The 19,418-nt window shown below is 44.5% G+C and overlaps 1 long non-coding RNA gene across 8 annotated transcripts in view; it reads right to left on the reverse strand.

Annotated features, from left to right (window-relative positions):
• Window positions 1–1,764: 1,764 nt before the first annotated feature.
• LOC110344758 (uncharacterized) overlaps window positions 1,765–19,418 on the reverse strand; it is a 211,954-nt gene continuing 194,300 nt past the window's right edge. For 5 of the 8 annotated variants that reach the window (XR_015443044.1, XR_015443043.1, XR_015443038.1 and 2 more), the window contains 3 exons: window positions 7,224–9,921; window positions 6,249–6,345; window positions 1,765–2,506 (listed from right to left, as the gene is read on the reverse strand). This is a non-coding gene — a long non-coding RNA (uncharacterized LOC110344758). The remainder of the gene's footprint in view (window positions 2,507–6,248; window positions 6,346–7,223; window positions 9,922–19,418) is intronic. The other 3 variants (XR_015443041.1, XR_015443040.1, XR_015443039.1) reach the window with 3 other exon arrangements.

A 19,418-nucleotide genomic window follows, 5' to 3' on the forward strand; every position in this document is an offset into this window, starting at 1 on the left:
AACAAAAGTTTATTACATTGCTATTAATCTCCTTCAAACTACTCAACCTCACATTGAACACATTTATTCCATTGTTCTTCCCACTTTCTAAAGCAGTTCTGCAAGTTCTATTTTGTGAGTGTTTTTATAAGCTGTTGTCAAAAATACAGTGAATGCTGCTGCTGCTGAGTGCCACCCAACAGAAAGGCAGGTGCATAAAAACATTAGCGTGTCCTCATCTGTCTTAATCACTGAGTCTGGCAGTATGCAACTTCTGGATGTTTCCCAAAGTCAAAATTACCATGAATGGTAAGGGTTTTGAAACAATTAAGGACATTGAGGGAGAGACAATGGTGCAACTAAAGACTCTCTTCAAAGAGAACTTCAAGAATTGTTTCAGAAAGTGGCAAGAATGACAGGGTAAGTGTGTTCAAAGAAGGAGTATGTGCATTAATGGCAATGTGTCTTTTACTATAATAAATTTTTCAAACTTAAACATTTACAGTATTTTTGGATCACACCTTATATGTGTAGGTGTGTGTGTGTGTGTGTGTGTGTGTGTCACTGTTGTTGCTGCTGTCATTGTGGCAGTAGCAGTACTTGGAGTACTAGTGTTCCATAACGGTTTTTCCTTTCTAAACTGTTTTTTGTGACTTGCCTATAAAGATTTTCTCTACCTTGAGATGATAAAACTGATATATTACCTTCTTAACGGTATGAAGTGTTTTTTTCACGTTTAGATATTTGATCTACCCACAGTTTATTTATTTATGGAATGAGGTAACAATCTAATTTTAACTTTCTTCTTACAGAAAAACTGAGCACCATTTATTGGCAAGGGTCTCCTGTCCATAAATTTGTAATACTATCTCCTTGATACACCAATTCCCATAAACAGTTGAGTTTCTGTCTACAGCAAGGGTAGGTAAACTTCTTTTGCAAACAGCCCAATAGTAAATATTTCAAGCCAGATATTCTCAGTCACAAAGACTCAACTCTGCCATTTGGGGATGAATACAGCTCATAAGTGAATGAGTACAGCCACCATGTCTATTCTACTAATATAGTTCCCTTTAGGATAAAACCAAATTTTAGATCCTTCTTATAATTCTATAGCTTATCTCCATATCTAGTAGAAATGGTACCACCTTTTTCTCTACATTTGAAAATTTATCATTATTATTCTTGAGCTTTAATTCTTCAAGTAAATTACAGAAGTGATTAGGACAAGTTCCATAAAATCTTATAATGGACCTTTTTTTGTATATCCTTTTATTGGTACATTTTAGATGTACAATATAATGACATTCATCATTGGAGATATGCACCTTTACATAATCTCTCTTGGTTCTTATTTTTTACCCTTCCCCTGCCCTCCCTTCAACCCTTCCATCCCTCCCTATTTACAAAGACTTTGTTTCCATTTTTTCATTTTCTCATATTAATTCCATTCCTTTCTTTCCTTTCCCCTCCTCCTCCCACTCCCCCCTCCCCTTTGCCCCTTTTCTTCCTATTTCACATTATCTATTATACCTTTTAGTCCTTATTTACACTTTCAGTTTCTCACACTAGAGAAACTGTTAGGTATTTACACATGTGTGTCCTGTTTATTTCACTTAAGAGTATCGCCTCAATGTGCATATAATGGACTTTTTAATTGGAATTTCATTGAATTTCTAAATTAGCTGTGGTAAGAGCTATCATCTCTTATTTGTATATATGTTCATACATTGAACAAATATTTGCTTGGTGTCTACTGTGGGCACACAGCGTTTCTCCACCTGGAGCGACTAATTTGTACGGTGTTACCACTTTCCCCATCGTCTAAGCCAGAAAGCTAAAAGTTTTATCTCCTGCCTTTCCCTCCCCTTTGTCCTGATCAGTCAGGTACAGTCACCTTTTATCATCTCTCCTCTGCCTCTCTTTCAAATGAGCAGCATCACTTCTGGCCTCAATAGGCTCCCTCTCTCCCATCTCCCCTGTCCCTTTCATCTCCACAGCACATCAAGGAGTTTTCTCTTGTTACTCACACACAAAGTCCAATATCCTTAGCATGGCTTACAAGACTTTCTTCATTTGGTTCTTGTCTCATTTCCACTTTCATTACCTCCATCCACTACGCCCAGAGGTGCCAGAGGATCTCCTAAGTGTCTCTCTCCTTCTCACACCGCAGCGATGTTCCCCTAAAAAGTAACCCTCTTCCCATTTTTACCTAGCTAATTTCCATTCAGGACACGGCTCTGGGATCATCATCCTTATGGGCCTCTCCCCTGGCCTGGTTCCATTTGTAGGCTTCTACTGCTTCCCCCACAACCACATATGTGCTGCCATCCTCAGTCACTGTAATTGTTACCCATGAGCGACTTGGATCCCTGAAGACTGTAGTAGTCACTTTCCCATTGGGACAAAGTACGCAACACCCACAGCTTGAAGGAGGAGAGCTTTATTTTGCCTCACAGTTTCAGAGAGTTCAGTCTGTTTTAGCTGGCTCCAAGACAGAAGTATCATGGTGGAGGAAAATTGCTCACTTCATGGCACCCAGGAAGCAGAGAGAGAAAGAAGGAAACAGAGTAAGAATACAGCCTGTGTATGTATGAATGAATGAATGAATGAATGAATGAATACACGTTATGTTTCCAGTGACCCACCACCCACCAGCCCTCACCTTTAACAGCACATCCACCTCTGAACTCATCAGTGGGGTGAATCCACTGATGAGTGTGGCACCCACCACAATCCAGTCATCCTCCTAAAGCCTCACCTCTGAACACATGAAACTTTTGGGGTGACGATTTAGATCTAAACCACAATGAGAACAGACATGTCCCAGGACCCAGCAAACAGTAGGCACCGCTCAAGTTTGGTTCCATAAGTGAGTGAAACCACAGGTTTGGTGAAGAGTCACACATCCAGCCCACTCCCCCAGGGCTGATGGAGGAACCAGCCCCTCCCCTCTGCTTTGCTGAATTCCCCATCCCTCCTGCCCCTGAAGGGGTGGAGGAGCTGACAGAGGACAGGGAGTGATGTCTGCCTGGGAAAGAAGACATGCATAAAAATGCAAATATGAGCTTTTTTCCTCTTCTTCCTGTACTCATATAACCCTCTCAAATAGATAAAAAGGAAAATGTGTCGCTGAGGACACAGCCCCTCTGGGTGAGAAAGCAATAGCAAAGTGACAAATGTCATGTGGGTTTAACCAAAGTCCCCCTCAGTTACAAACCCGCAGGGAAATAAGGCTGACAAATGCACAACCTCCCCCACTCCCAGCACCCTATTCATTTGAAATAACTTTGGCCCTGAAAAGGAAGAAAGAAGGAAATAACTCAGAGATTTTTAAAAGCAAAGTTTTTGTCTGCAAACCAAATGGACTGAATTTTTATAGTCTCATTTGGAAGAGCATGAAAAATCCAGTTGTTGCTGGAGCCTCTCTCTGCCAGAGCCCCAGGGCGGGCTGAACAGGAAGGGAGTACCTGCAAGCCCAGTTCTCCCCTCCCTCCTCTCCCTGCAGAGCTGAGCCTGCTCTCATCCCCTCCTTCATCCTGGAGGCTGCTGAGTCCAAAGAGAGAGTCCCCGCCCAGGGTCAAGGCTTCTGCAAGCTGCTGTGTCTCCAGGCCAAGACAGGGCACCGCAGAGACACCAAAAGGAGACAGAGAGCCTCCCATGGTTCCCAAGAAGGCTTGGCCCATTGAGTGTGCTCACAGCTCTGTCCAGAGGGTCCTCACAACATGCCAGGCATTGCTCTAAACCCTACACATGCTGCCTCCATCTATCTCCATAGGAACTCTATGTGGGCAGCATCATTGCTATGTCCCATTTCACAGATGTGGAAACTGAAGCAAACAGAAGTTGGAAGTTTCGGTTTGGATGTGGAGGATTCAAACACAGTGTGGCTCCAAAGGCCGCTGTAGTAGATCCCACTGGGGCTCCCCCGGATCCTCTTCACTGGACCAGAGCACATCTCCCCTCACAGCTGTGAGTGTGGGCTGCTAAGAACTCAAGGTTACCCCTTTCAGAGATTCCACCTAGAGATGCCTGGGAGGTTTTGGGCCACCCTTCAGGGTGCTTGCAGCCAAAGACTGAAGGCTGGAAGACACACAATCCTAGCTCTTTGTCATGAGGTGAAGAGCACTCAGGTGCCATTCTGCTCCTGAGCTCCCTAAGGTGAGATAGGGCCAAGTGGAGATGCAAGCAGAGCCTGCACCCTGGCATTGCTTTACACCTGTCCTCACCTGCTTCCCTCACTCTCCTACAGGTTTCTTTTGAGAGTAATTCCTCAAAAAACACTCCCATATGAATCCCCTCCTCAGGCTCTCTTCTAGAGAACCTGATAACAAACCCACATCTTTAAATTAGTCCGACAATGCTATGCCTGGCACATGCAATTTTCAAAGTGATGCTCTAGCCAGCAATGACAGCCATCTTTATTCTCTTCACCTCCGCACCCCCCCAACAAAAGCCCACAGTCCAGAGTCCAACCAGCATGCCTCAGACCACCTGGATGCCAGAGATACAAAATTCACAGAGCATTTCCCTGGCATCTCTGCTAGTTCCTTTAGGCACTTACAGAGGAGTTAAGAATGAGGGGCAAGAAGTAAAAATAGACACTGATGAGACTACTTTTTTCTTATAAATTCTTCAAAATTGAGATGTATTTGTGCTTTTGAGAACCTGAGTCTGTGCTGGGTCTTGTCCTTTCTCACCCCAGGTTAGTGACCCCTGCCCATAGAGACCTTTCCCTTATTACCAGCTGGACTTCAGTAGATTTGCAGTAGGCAGGTGCCCACCACCTTGAACAGTGAGGAACTGTGCTGATTGGTGTCTTCAAAACCAAATGTAAGAGACCTACTGCTTTTTCCTTTTTTTGATCAAGTCTGTGCTGTAGAAATGAGACAGCATCCAGCATCAGTATCCAGACCAAATTCACTCTTCCCATCACCCTGCAGTGCACCCTAATGAATCTCATTTGCTGACAAAGACAATGAAACCCCCACATAGAACCTGCTGGTCTAATAATGAGTGCCCCCCCCAACTGCTGGGAGTGAAGTATCCAAGAATAGGGCTCAATAATTTGGCCAGCATTTGAATGCAAACCATCTCCAGTGGGAGATATTGAAAACACTTGTCCCAGGGATGTTGTAACTGGGTGGAAAAAAGCTGTTTTCAGGGGAAATTAATAGTCCTTGGCAGAGAAATGAGAAAGGCCTATCTTTCAGAGCAAAGGCTCTTGGTCATCTTTCTGCCCATGGGAAATCCCACAGCTGCAAGGGCCTGGGACAAAGTGTTCCCATAACCCCTAGGAATAAAGTTGTTTTCCTAGAAAGACGAACATCTAGGTGGCAGAGGACAGCAGGATCTCCCACTACTATCCACATAGGATTGAAATTCTAGTGGCAAGAGAGTCATCCATTTGCAGGAGACGCTTTGGGAGGATAACACCTTTCATTGGCTTAGTATGGGTAACACTGGTTGAGGAATCAGAAGACCTGAAGGAAAGCCCAGTCCAGCCTTTTATCTGTGAGTGGATTTGTGTGATCTCTCTCTCTCTCTTTCTCTCCCCCTCCCCACAACCCTGTGCTTCTTTGAATATGGCATCTTAGTACTTTGTGTTACATCTGAAACCAACACCACATGAGTTATACTAAGGAAAGAAAAGCAAGTTAGGATGAAGAGTGGTCCCAGTAAACAAGGAGTCCAAGGGCTCCTTGGTTCTCTGCCTCCCCTGTTAGATTCCTTACCTGAAAGGCTCTTCTTCCTTGGTAGAAAAGATGCCAGGATCAGGCCTTAGCAATAGAAAGGGACCTTCCCCTTCCAGACACTTCAGCCAAGACCCATATTGGCCCTGCTTGAACCACATAACCATCACTCCTTGCTGCACCCAAGAGAATTTGGCATCCTGGTAGCTAGACTAGTCAGAGGGCAGTCTCCCTGACCACCTAGATGGACAATGAAAAGTTATGACTCCCAAGGAAAAGATATCACGAGGGAAGGCATGGGTATTGAGCCGGGAGGAGATGAGGTGTTCCTCCAGGGCACACAGTGAGCCAAGGATGTAGGCAGAGGAAGAAGGGAAGTCTGTGGGCATCCTAGACCAGCCAATTAGTCTAGAATGCATCCTAGACTTCCACTTGGCCATGAGATAACTTGTTCTTAAGTCATGTCTGACCTTTCCAAAATCACCCACCATACCAACTACCCAGCCATAAACTTTCTTATGATAGAACTGATTGTACATTCTTAGCTCTGTTGATATGTGTGGAAAGAAAACTTACACTCAAATCAATCAGATTTCTCTCAATTCAGCAACCACATGTCACTGTGTCCCAGGCAATGGGCAGAAGAAACAAGGGTGGCTTTTAGGAGCTGGAGCTGCAAAAACACGAAGCAGAGTTTATACTTTAGAGGCCCCAGAACTGGAAGACAGGAACATTCATGGACAGGAGATGGGAGCTATTCCAGGGAGATGAGACCCAGACATGAAGTAGATAGGCGAGGCTAGAAAGGTGTGTGTTTTGTGAAGGGTCTGGAGGCCTAGCTGGGGAGCCTGGACTTGATCCTGTAGGCATAGAAAGCCCTTGAAGTTTGTAGAGCGAGAGAAGGGCTCGATGACAACTCTGCTTTAGGAATATGAATTTGACAGTGACTTCTAGAATGAAGAGGGGTGTGTGTGTGTGTGTGTGTGTGTGTGTGTGTGTGTGTGTGTGTGTGTTGTGATGTGGGGATAGGGAACACTAGAAGAGATTGACTTGAAACAAGGAGCTGTTTGGAAGCTGTTTTAATGTTCAGGAGAAATAAGGTCTGGTTTAGAGCATTTTGGACACCACCAGAGGGATGAAAAATAAGAATATTTGAACATAGACTCAGCATTCAGAAAATGCTGTCCTATCCATCCTTGTCCCCAGTGATGCAAAAATGCTGAGAGGGGAGCAGAAATTGTATTTGACAGACAAAATTTGAGAACAATCGAATATGAGTAGCACACATCAGCCAGGAACAAGGCCAGGGTCACCTGCTCCATAGCTCCAGGGCAGGTGGCACCTGGAGCCCAGGAGAACAGTGCTGTTCCCAGCAGGGAAGTGCAGGGGCCACCTCTGCACCCCTGAGGAGCTACCAGGTACAGCAATCTGTGCCACTAATACTAATACGAGCTATTGATTATCTCAATGCAGGAGTCCTGAGACAGTCATCTCTGGCTGCTGAAGCTGGTGTTGGCAGCTACTAAATTGTGTTTATGGGAAGCTTTTTACCTGAAGGGGTTATAATTCACTCGCGATCAATAACCGATCAATCCACCTGCTTTGCACATTGCAAATCCTCCAGATCCGTCCACAGAAAGGAAAGAGAGAGGAAGACAGTTTGTTTATTGGAAAAAGATGACAGAATAACAGGCTAATGCAACCACTTAGGCTGGTGATTATGTAAGCTTTGATTGTTTTTAAGTGAAGTATTTTGAGTGATATGCTGAACCCATTAAAGTAAAAAAAAAACTAGTCCTGGTTTGAAAGGACCAAATAAGAAGGATCTGGTATTTGTTGAGCACCTAATGTGTGCCTTACATTCCACAGGACTCTTGCATTTATCCTAACACTTGCAAAGGAGGTATTATCATTTCCATGTTCAGGGGGAAATCCAAGGCTCAGCAAGATAAATTACCTAGCTCAAGGTTAGTGGTCAAACTGAAAATCAAAAGCATTGTTTCCCAATGGGAAGTTTGTTGAGTCCAAAGCAGCTGGACTTAAAGAATTTGAGTCTCATTCTAGGGCAGAGACGAGGGTGATTGTGACAGGAAATATAATGGAATGCAAAGGGCTCCCAGAAACATTGCCCGGGCCCTTGTGGCCAGAACTTGTCTCCTTCATCATTCGCTGATGGAGTCACCGTCCTCAGATTCCCCAAATGAGCCAGATAATCAGTGATACAGGCTATCAGCTGCCCAGCTCTCTGGCCCCAGTGGTATCCCACGGCCCAGAGGATAATGTCGCTGAGTGCCCCAACATGCTTTACCCACTCCGGGAACTTCTCTGCACAAACGCAGCTGAATCAGCCTGGATAAATCCCTCCCCAGCAGACACTGCTTGGCCTCTGAACTTCAGCCCTCAGAAAATGCTTTTTCCCTTCCCCTGCCAATGACCAAGTATCACCACCTCCAAGCAACTTTCAGAGCAAACCACTTTGGGAGCATCTCCTGAGCACTTCTTCCTAGTATTTCTCCTTCCTCTGAGCTCCAGCTCCTGCTCCTTTGAGGTTCTAGGGGATCCTGTATTCTTGTCCCCATGGCTCACACTTGCTTGCAATCCCAGCTGAGGGCCAAGAGCCAGCAGTTTCTCCCCTCTCCTGGCCTCTTCGTTCTTCTCTGAAAACATCTCCCTGTGTAGGGACTGACGGAACTTCTCCTGAGCCAGTGCAGATGTCTGTCCTACTGTACTCCACTCTCCATTTCTCTCCTGTCACAACAGGCAGAAGGTGAATCCTCAGAGATTGAATGAGACAAAGTATTGAATCTGGGATCTCTCACAAACTAGGAGTTTCACTCACCATGTTGAAGCCTTTGATCGCACCAAACTGACACCACCTGTATCTGATAATCCACTCGAAGGCAGCATTGTAACCGGCCTTTGGGAGGTAGCAGAGACAACAGGGCCAGGACTCAGGGCCTCTCGGTTGTCAGAATTAAGTGAACAACTCCTTCCTCTTGCTTTCTTACTGATTTGGTGGAAATTATTTTTCCCTTTTCATTTCATAGCCAATTCACTTTCCCTATTGAGGTGACTACCCTGATTTTAGAGACAGGAACTAAAACTAACCCTCCTAGGCAATGTCCCTACTTGGATCTCTCCTCTCTCTCTCTCTCTCTCTCTCTCTCTCTCTCTCTCTCTCTCTCTCTCTCTCTCTCCTCTCTCTCTCTCTCTCTCTCATGTCAACTGATCATCAGGAAATCCCACAGCATCGGCTCAATTAGCAAACAGTTAAAGGTGACATATTGTATTTATATAGCCTCCCTGGGTGTGATGGATGTCTGCAATAAACATAAAGTAATTGCTCCCAGAGGACAGCAAAGGCAGGTCTTACCCATCGCTGGTGACCACAGCAAACACTGATGGGCCTCAGGCCCTGCTGTCTGCACAGGAAGACACCACTGTCTCCTGTCTTCCAAGGTAGCTCTTTACCTCCCCAGGGAAATGCTAGGGGACTGGAAAACCAAGGTTTGCCCCCAATAGACTCAGTGTAGGTGGAGGGGGACCTTCTCCACCCAAAAGGCCTGGGGTGTAGCCACAGATGTCAGTCCAGTGACCTTTACCTCTGGGCTGGGCCTCCCTTCCTGTGATGGCAGTAGGGACAGCTGTGAGGTGACACCATCAATGCTTTTCTGTTTAACTAAATATACACTGTCTATAGCATTAGTTTGAGTAGGTTTTAGGATGAAAAGTGCCAATTTTCTTACCTTTATGTGTCCAAACTACTTTCCTTAGTGGTGCTTACTCTCTTTTTCTCACTCTTTAAGTAAATGTGTGGCTCAGCTGAAAGACTCCGAGTGACAAGGACATGGAACCACACATTATAAATAAGTGACAGAGCTTCTGGTTCCTGGAGACGTACCTCTCCTGCACCTTTCCCATGAATTCAGAAGAGACTGAAAGGAGAGACTCATGGCTGTTTCTTGTGTAGTGATAAATTAAGTACATTTATCTGCTTCACATTCTCCAGAGCCTGTTTAGTGCTTAATGTTTGCGTCCTTCCAAAATTCATATGGTCAAATTTAGTTCACCATGTGTTGATATTAAGACTTTATTGGGGGGAGTGACTGGATCCTAAGGATTCTTGCACTTATAGAATTCTCTTTCACCAGGTGATGACTCTTAGGCCATCTATGAAAAACACATTCTCACCAAACACTGAATCTGTTGGAAACTTGATCTTGGACTTTATCTTGGACTTCCCAGCTTCCTGTAAAATGAGAAAAGAATTCCTGTTGTCTATAAGTTACCAAGCCTAAAGTATTTTGATACAGCAGCACAAATGGACTAAGATAGATGTTTAGGGGATCCATCCTGCACAAAGTGTCTGAGTGACCTAATGGTTTCCACCAAGGAAATTTGGTAGTCACCTGTTCCAATGTCTGCTTTGTTCCATGTCCTATCCTAGGAGGCTGACCTTATGGGTCTCCATCCCAAGGGTCCCCTTAATGGTTAGTTTTAACTTCCCAATATGTCCCAAGGGCCACTTTTTTGGACAGATATGTCCTGAAGCCACTGTTCAGATAAGGAGATCAGGTTCTAAGAAGGGAAAGGAGTCTCAGGAGAGATTGAGAGGAGATTGTGGATTAGGGGTAAAATCAATCCACCTCAGAAGAATGAACAAGCCCCCTTCTCTACTGCCCCCTTCAGCATCTCCTCCCCAAAGCGGGTTTACCTCCCAGAGTCCTCAGCAGTTGTTGTTCCTCTCCCACCCAAACTGGATTTCCTTCATGTCTAGAGCAAGGGAGCCCCAAGTCCAGTCCCTCTTGTCCAGCAGACATTGAAAAATATTGACTGCAGAAGCCACCTAGAGTTAGAAATTACATACACAAGATGCTTTTTCCCAGTTTCAAGTAAACAGAAAGTATCAGAAGGAGCAGAGAAGATAACTTTGTAAGAGAAAAATTAAGAGTATTTATCTGCTACAGATTCCCTAAAGCCTGAGAGCTGTTGGGATGCTGAGAGGATCTATTTGGATTTGACACAATTTTCATTTTAGTTTTGCTCCTAAACATAAACAAGACCCTCCAAGTTGCAGTATATAAACTCTTTTACAATCCATCCCTCTAGGTTCTCTCTGAACACCTACAGCCTTGGCTCGGGTGCAGAGAGCGGCTTCCAACCTGTAACCAGCAGAAAGGCTTTGGGGGATGAGTTAACAGCTATAAATCCGCTACCAGGTTATACAAAGGAAGCCTGGCAGCACCAGACCGGGGTACTACTGTCTATATCTAGATGGGGAAGTACCAAACTCACAGATTGGTGGCTTCCAGGTCAGGGGAGGACTGAAAAACAGTAGTTTGCATTTCATATATGCAGAAAACAGAGTGGAGATGTGCTATAATCCCAGCACTCTGGAATTCTGAGCGTGGAGGACCTCAAGTTTGAGTCCAGCCTGGGTAACTTAGCAAATTAGTAAGACACTGTCTCAAAATAAAAAATAAACATAGTACTAGGAATGTAGCTTAAACCTAGGTTTAATGAAGAGAAAAAAAAAAAAGTAGAGCTGTGGGGCCTGATACAGCAGCTTTCAGGGAGGACCAAATAGTAAAAGCCTTGTGCAGGCAAGTGTAGGAGCCTCAGTGTGCTTCCAGGTGTAGGCTGAGACATGTCAGGCCTTTGGCCCAGGTGTTGAGCAGGATGGTAGAAAGTGTCCTGTTCAGCCAGGGGGAAGAACTCTTGGTCCAAGAATCTGAACAAGCACATCACAAAAACCCATCTGTGAGTTTGAAGAACCAGGGTACAACCCTAGCTCTGCCTCCAACCTAACATGTAACTCTGAGCAACTGATGGCCCTGTTTAGATCCTTGGACCACGCACCTGCAAAGGTAGTGACACCCTGGTTTGCAAGGCCTCAGGCCCCATCTGCATCATTACCTCCCAAAGCCCTCTAGCTCTAGATTCCATCCAGTGAGTGTTTCCATGCAGAATTCCTGGTCGGAGCATGTGTCCAGACAGGTCAGAGTTAGGGACCCCCTCATGATTTCTCCAATGCTTCTGCAACTAGATTTAGTAATTTAGTAATTTAGTAATAAAATAGCTATAATAACAATAATAGAATTATTATTAATAATTAAATATTACTATTTATTATTAATAATTATTATATAATAGTTGTTAATATTAATAATAGAATTATTATCCTTAATTGAGCACTTACTATAAACCAAACACTGTTCTAAACAGTTTATGCTGTTAATTTCATTACCCTCTTCATATCTCCAGGTAACTGATGAGAAAGCTAAAGCAGAGTGATTGGAGAACTAATCAGGGGCAAGCAACTAGCCCTGGCAGAGCTGGGGTTAGAGGCCTGCTGGCAGCCTCTTCCAGCCATGTGGATACAGTCTGACAAGACCCTGCCATGAGGTGGCAATTCCCTGGAGCCAGACCCAGGCTCACCCCCCTTCTTGAAGTATCTAGCATGCTTTGATCATGTCCATATTATATGGATCATGTCCATACAGCAAAGTTGTGCTGGAGATGGGAGGCCCCATAAACACTTGGCTCCTTCAGAGCCACCAATCAAGCTATGCTGTTGCTTAGTTAGCATCCTCAGCCCTTCTGAAGCTCAAGATCTAGGTTGTAGTTTTCAGCTTATGAATAAAGAAATTGAAAATTGGGAAGTTAAGTAATTTGCCCCAGGTGCTGCAAAGGAGAAGCCAGAAGTAAAGACCATGGCCAACAGGTACACCAGCTGGGCACACATCTAGCCTTGAGCCACCAGGTATATTTTGAATGCTAACTCTATGCCAATCATGTGTGGATAGGAGACAAACAGAAAGAGCCACCTATCTGAGGAGCTGATTGCCTGATGAGCAGACAACACATGCACAAAACCACCATAGAAGTGGAGTGTTAATCAGAGTTCTCACTGAAGAGCAGCTGATGGTGTCCTTGACTTCCCATGTGGCCATACCTAGAGGTCCCTGTCATGACTGGAAGACTACAGCATCCACCATCAGCAAACCAGCCCCTCAGTCTTCAGTTCAGATCAACATCAGTTATATGAGATCTCTTCCCATGCTGTTCCAAGAGAAAGAGCTAGATGCCTGAGTCTTTCTTCCGAAAAGAAAGCTGTAGTCATCCCACAGGTCTTTTTATAGAAACACATAAGACATAATACTTTACACACAGCCTGACTTTGCTCCAACTCATGAAGAAAGTGACCCCAATCCAGACTGTGCATCTCTACTTCTCTTTGATGCATTTCAAAGATGGTTCGATGGGAAAAGTGCTTGGTGAGGGGGCTGGAGTGGAAGTGAACAGGGAGCTCCCGTCTGAACTTGCTCCCAAGGCTGGATCTAGCATTGTGATTCTACTTCCTAGAAATCATCCCTGTATTCACATGAGACAAAGTAGATAGCTGGGCAAAATAGCTCACACCGAGCCATCTGCCGCCAATATGCATAACTCTCTGATGAAAACTTTCAAATAATGAAGATCAAAGCCCAAAGTATTTGTTCAACTTAGGTCAAAATACAATTCCTTTACATTGCCCTCCCTGTCCCATTTCACATAATTAGGTCCTACCACATGGTCTTTTTTGGTTCCAAGGACTGAGCATTGCATCACAGACCCCAAATTGTGAGCATTTTCCTTCCACATAAGTTACAAGTTTATTCCCTGGGCTGGTTGTATTGAAAATTAAGCAGTCATTTGGGGAGCTTTGAAAGCAGGCACAACCATGTCCCAATGGTGCAAGAAATCAAAAGATAGAAATAGCAAAATTGTCTCTATCCGATGTCTTCAGCATCCCCTATATGCAATCTCTACCCCACACCCATATACATACACAACTGCAGACTCACTCTTCTCTTTTTATTGTAAAGATGATTTCCCCGAAGTATTTTTAAGCTAGAGAGATTTCCTACAAGCTGGTGAAAAATCTTTCACTGCAGGAGATCCAATTTATGGGCAGAAATCCAGCAACCCAATGTATTGGTAACTAGCTTGGTAATGAGTCTCTTCCATGTAAATTGGCTCATTATTATCAATTTTTGTCAGCTCTCCAGCGGTTCTTGATCTGCTTTCCCACTTTGGCTCAGGTGCCAGGATGAGAGGAGCAAAAGCAAGAGTGTCCGGGCCACCTTCCACGCCAGACACCTAAGACCTCGCATCTTAGGAGGAGGGAGAGAGTGGGGCTGACAGCCTCCTTGTCATTAGACCTTTGGATTTAACGTGCAGAACAGAGAGATGTTAAGGAGACTTGTAATGAGGTGTTATAAAAACAGAGTTTGATTGAAAGAGCTGGCACATAATGCAAATGAACACTTTGTCCCATGATTCATTGCTATCAGGAGAACTAAATTTGTACAGCCCAGAGGAGAGATGACTAATGGGAGGCATAATAATTGTCAATTTATACCTGCAAAGAATTAATCAAGAGGCCCAGAGGAGACAGTGCTCGGTGGCCACTACAAGTGTATGTGCTGGGGCCAGGCAGTGTGAGAGGGAGCCAGAGAATTGGGCTAAATAGCAGAAATGGCTATAACAACACTAAAGTCTATTAGGCAGAAGCATCCCCTCCACTGCAGGATGCTATGGGATTGTGACCAGAGAAAGTTGCATGAAAACAGCATGGGGATTGGATCTCTTTGCAAAGGTTGGTGGATTTGGAAGAACTGGGAACATTTCCCTGCCCTGGGGTGCATGCTCAGGAAACTCTGAGATGCCTTTGCTTTGTTCAGACAATACTTCCTCCACTAATTCAATTCAACCCACCTTAGAGCGCTGACCATGGAAAAAATCTCTGAGTCCTTTATGGTGTGGGAGACTGAGTCACTTTTCCTCCTTATAGTCAGTAAATCTTTATCAAGAACCCACTATGTGCCCAGTGGTGAGGCGGGCAGCATTTCTGCGGTGTTGAGCTTGCATTCTGAGCTAAGAGAGAAAACGATGACACAGGATGACACAGGGTCAGGCAACCTCATGGAGTGTGACACTAGTGTGGCCAGCTTCCGATGATGCCCAAAGAGAACCAAAGCAACAGTGCACATCTCTAGCCCAGGTTTTGCAGAGTGGGCCTTAAGAAATCAATTCTATTTCCTGAAAGAGATGGGCAATTACCCAAAAGTGACTGAGAACTCTGAAAGCCTGAGGGACCGGCTCGCTCCTTTCATATCTCTTCACCCTCAGTGCAATTATTACATAATGGGCGTTCCCAAGCAAATAAATGATCCCTTATTAGTACTTTAAATTGCCAACATTTAAAAATCAGTAGCTGTCATGCAAATTCAGATTTCCAATATCTTTAGGAAAAAAATGAACTATGCTAGGTAGGCCTGCATCCTCACTTGACAGCAGTCACTCAGGTGTGGTGGGGCAGTGCTGCCCCTGGAAGCTCTTTAGTTTGACACAGTCCCCACTGCGCCCTTTTGTAGTATAGCCAGGCTATTTTATTCTCTTGTTTTCCCATACAGCTTCTGTGGGAAATTAATTTCTTTGCTGCCCTGAGCTAAATGATCAGAAATGGAAGGTGCCATCCTGAATTGACTTAGGTTGCTGCAGAAATGCCTCTAACCAGTTATAATTCAGTGTTTTAATTTGGTGAATATCCTCAATCCGCAGTCACTTAAAAACCATTTGCCTTTTGCCACGCTGCAATCCAAGGTTACAATTACCCTGTGTATCTCTTCCCTTAGGCCCTGGCTCTGAATTTCTCTTCATGCTCACTGATGCCTCACAGTCAGTAACTGTCCAGATGAACTGAATTGCTCCCTTCTCTTCCCCAGAGAAGACTGTCTTACCTTATTTCTCCCTGCTCCTTGGCCACAGTAGGCTGAGAATCTCATCTAGTAATGCTGATCCCAGTTGCCATGTCAGCTCAGCATTTGGTTACATCTCTCCTTCACCTTCCCCAACTGATTTTCATTAGGTACTTCTGACAAGTGAGAGTCTTACCTATTTTTTAATATTATAAGCTGTGCTCAATTCTTTAAGAACAAGGAAGAATTGGAGCAGCAGCTAAGTGCAGGAACAAGTCAGAGGAGAAGCTGGTGGTGGTCCCTGCCTTCCAGAGGGGAAGCAATTAGAGGATGAGATGACACAAAATACATGCAGCTGGCAAATATGCAGTGAGGCAGCTTGGGGAGCAAAGTGTATGAGATAAGGGAGGATGCATGGTTGGCGTTACTTGCCCTGGGCACTGACACCAGCATGCCCACTGAGGGGATCTGGAGGGTCCAGGGTGCAGTCAGGCTAGGTTTCCACTTCCAAGTGGCCAGTAGAAGAAAAAAGGCCTTCACAAAGGAAGTTTGTAGCTGCTCCCAGAACATACCATGCACTCCCTCGGTTGCTGGGTTCCAGCACAGTTCTGCCAAGGACTCCAGCTTCTCCTAACCTACAAAGAACTGCTCAGCTGTGCACAGAATCCCCCAGGAAGGACAGGGGAATCCATGCCAAAGAACTGGGAATACCCTCAACCACGGATAATAGAATTTCACCCTTTCTGTCTCTTGCTGGGATGATTCCAAGGCACATTCTACATAGTTCCTCGGATGGTCCCAGAAGGTTGAGCTCTGGGTGCCCACTGTGGTAACCTTCTCCTTAGCACAGCCTGTATTGACTGCCCCTTACCCATCTCTCTCTTCTCTCACTTCCCCATTCCTGTTTCCTGAGGTCACCTCCAAAATAAACCACCTGTACCCAGGTCCTTACTTCAGGATCTGCTTTGTTGGGAGCTCACACTAAGATAGTGCCTGAGGAGTGTAACTGAGACTAGACTAAGAGTCAAGGAATTAGGAAAGGCTTCAAGGGCCAGGAGACATGTACACTGGGAAAGGTGTTGGTAGAATGGAGAAGAAGGAGGTGGAGAGAGACTCATGCCATTGGAGGGCCACCACGTGCTGTAGAAAGCAGGCACGCAGCCAGCAAAGAGCATCCTAAGGCACTCAGCTTGGCCAAATCATGGGCTGGATGATGAACTTTGGGGAAAAAATGGGATTGAAAGATAAAGTTGATCTGGATCAACAGTGGGCTCAGTTGTCCCGTTGTGGAATATGAACTTCATTTTGTAGATGGTCATGATGATATGATTTGAGGAAAGCAGTTGAAAAGAGGAGAAAAGAGGGAGCTGAACAAGGCATAAGGACAAAGGTTTTCTGGGGAAGATGGGGCAGTCATGGGCTGCTGCCTTTGGAAAGTGTGCTTCTTCCAGGTGAACAAATGACACTTATGGCAGCCTTTGCCCTCTGAGTGCCAGTCTCTGTGCTGGGCACTCACAGACACCCATACAGATGGGAGGTAGGGCCCAGCTCTTGCCAAGTTTGTGATTGTAGAATGAGAACTGCCGGATAAAATGTTGCTGTCCCCAGGCAGGACAGAGAAACTAATAGTGCCCAGGTGGATGGGTCGTAGTTTGCAAAGGTCACAGAAAGGCACATCCAACATTCCTCCAGCCTGCTGAGCTCCTGCATGGCTCCACAGAGGAGCCAGGTGCCTACTGTGAGATTGGAATTACCATCCTTGTCCTCCCTGTCTAGGAAGCCAGAATGAACAACTCTCAAAACAGTTCAAGGATGAAACAAATGTCAGAATTTTAGAAATAAATTATTTACCCTTTCATATGACATCAAATAAACATTCTAATTTTTTTCTCTCCAGTGAAATACAATGACTACATTTTGGAGCAGCCTGACTATATGCATGATGATGGTGGGTCGGTGATGGGAATGCCCCTTAGATCTGAGTCCAAAGTCAGCTTTTCTGACTCTGCTTGAATCCCTGCCCACTTCCTGACTTCCACAACATACGAGATGTGATTGAAATATTTGGTGAATGCTTAGATTTTTTTAAAAATTATTGCAGTAAAAACACATTGTCTTTAACTTTTTCAGAGAGATACCTAGAAGGGAGATAGCTGAGTCAAATGGAATTTCCATTTTCACTTTTTCGAGGAATCTCCATACTGATTTCCATAGTGGTTGTGCTAGTCTATGTCCCCACCAACAGTGTGGAAGCGTTCCTTTTCCTGCACAGCCTCACTGAAGTTTTTTATTATCTTATTTTTTGATGATAGCAACTCTTTCTGGAATAAGATAGCATTTAAATGTTGTTTTAATTTGTATTTCTCTAATGGCTGGGGATGTTGCCACTAATCCCCCTCAGATTATTCTCCCTCACTTTGAATATACTTATCCTGCTGTTCTTGTTGCTTTCTGAAGCAGTTCTGGAGGTCCTCTTTTCTGAATGTGTTCACAAGGCATAATCAAAAACATGGTGAATGCCATCCAAGGGAAAGGCAGGCTCATAAAAACATTACAGCATTTCCTCATCTATCTTATTCACTGGATCTATGTGACTTCTGGCTCTTCTCCAAAGTCAAAAGGGCCATGAAAGGTAAGCCTTTTTAAAAATAGATTCAAGACACTGTTGTGCAGTCACCACAGCACAAGTAAAGATATTCACAAAAGATGACTTCCAGAGCTGCCTCAAAAAGTGGCAGGAGTGATGGGATCAAGTGTTATTTAAAATGAAAGGAGTAGTTTGAGGGAGATTAATGCCACTGTGTTTTACTGTAATAATTTTTAAAATTTAAACATTCACCATAGTTCTCCATCACACCTGGTATATTTCTAAAAGAAAGTGGAAGTTGACTTTAAGAAGCTCGAATCAAATCTCATTGTGACACATGGCTATCTCTGAGCTTTCTTTTCAATAACACATTTACTGGCTTTAGGGTCCTTTTGTAAAGTATCTTCTGAGTGATGCAAACTCCACATGTGGTGAAATAGGTAGGTCTTTAAAGCAATGATCCAAATTTGCTTTGGATTGAATGTTTGTGGCCCCACCCACCCTGACTGCCACTTCTAACTCCTAAGTTGAAATCTTTGCCTCCAGCGTGATAGTGTTATGAGACAGGGCCTTTGTGAGGTGATGAGCTCATGAAAGAAGAAGCATCATAATGAGATTAGTGCCCCATAAGAAGGGACTCAGGAGAGGTTATTTCTTCTCTCTAATCCCTGCCATTTGAGGATAGGAGAAGGCAGCCATCAAGAAAGCAAGAAGCAAGCCCTTACCAGGTACCTTGATCTTAGACTTCCTGTCCTCCAGAACCATGAGAGATAAATGCTTGTTAATTAAGCCACCTAGTCTACAGTATTGTGTTTTAGCATCCCAAAATAACTTAGACAAAATTCTGAAAACCTTGGGATGTCTTCTCTTCCTGGCATCTCAGAGAGTTCTGTGTGATCTGCATAATTTGTGGAGTCTGGTGTTGTGATGATTGATCTTGACTGTCAACTTGATTGAATTGAGAAACATGTAGGAAATTGTTAAATCACACTGTTAGGTGTGTCTGTGAAAGTATTTTCAGAGACAACATTGGTGTGTGGAACAGCAATGTGAGGGGGCAGAACAACCCTGAATGGAAGAGGCACCATCTTGTAAGATGTGGACATGGGCAGAATAAAAGCAGAAGGAGGAGGGAGCCCTGAAACACTCCTTCCTCTCTCTCTCTCTCCCTCCCTCCCTCCCTCCCTCTCTCTCTCCCTCTCTCTCTCTCTCTCTCTGTCTCTTTCTCTCTCACTTTCTCCCCCAGCCACCATTATTTGAGCCACTTGTGTCTACCACATGCTCCCCACTGTGATGTTCTGCCTCACTATGGGACCAGAAGCAAGGGAGCCAAGTGACCATGGACTGAAACCTCTGAAACCATGAGCCAAAACAATCCTTTCCTCCTCTAAGTTATTTTCCTCAGGTATATGATCA

The sequence above is a fragment of the Heterocephalus glaber genome, unplaced genomic scaffold (genome assembly GCF_053883595.1).
Source record: "Heterocephalus glaber isolate CG9 unplaced genomic scaffold, H.glaber_assembly_v1.0 deba00001561, whole genome shotgun sequence".
Lineage (NCBI taxonomy): Eukaryota > Metazoa > Chordata > Mammalia > Rodentia > Bathyergidae > Heterocephalus > Heterocephalus glaber.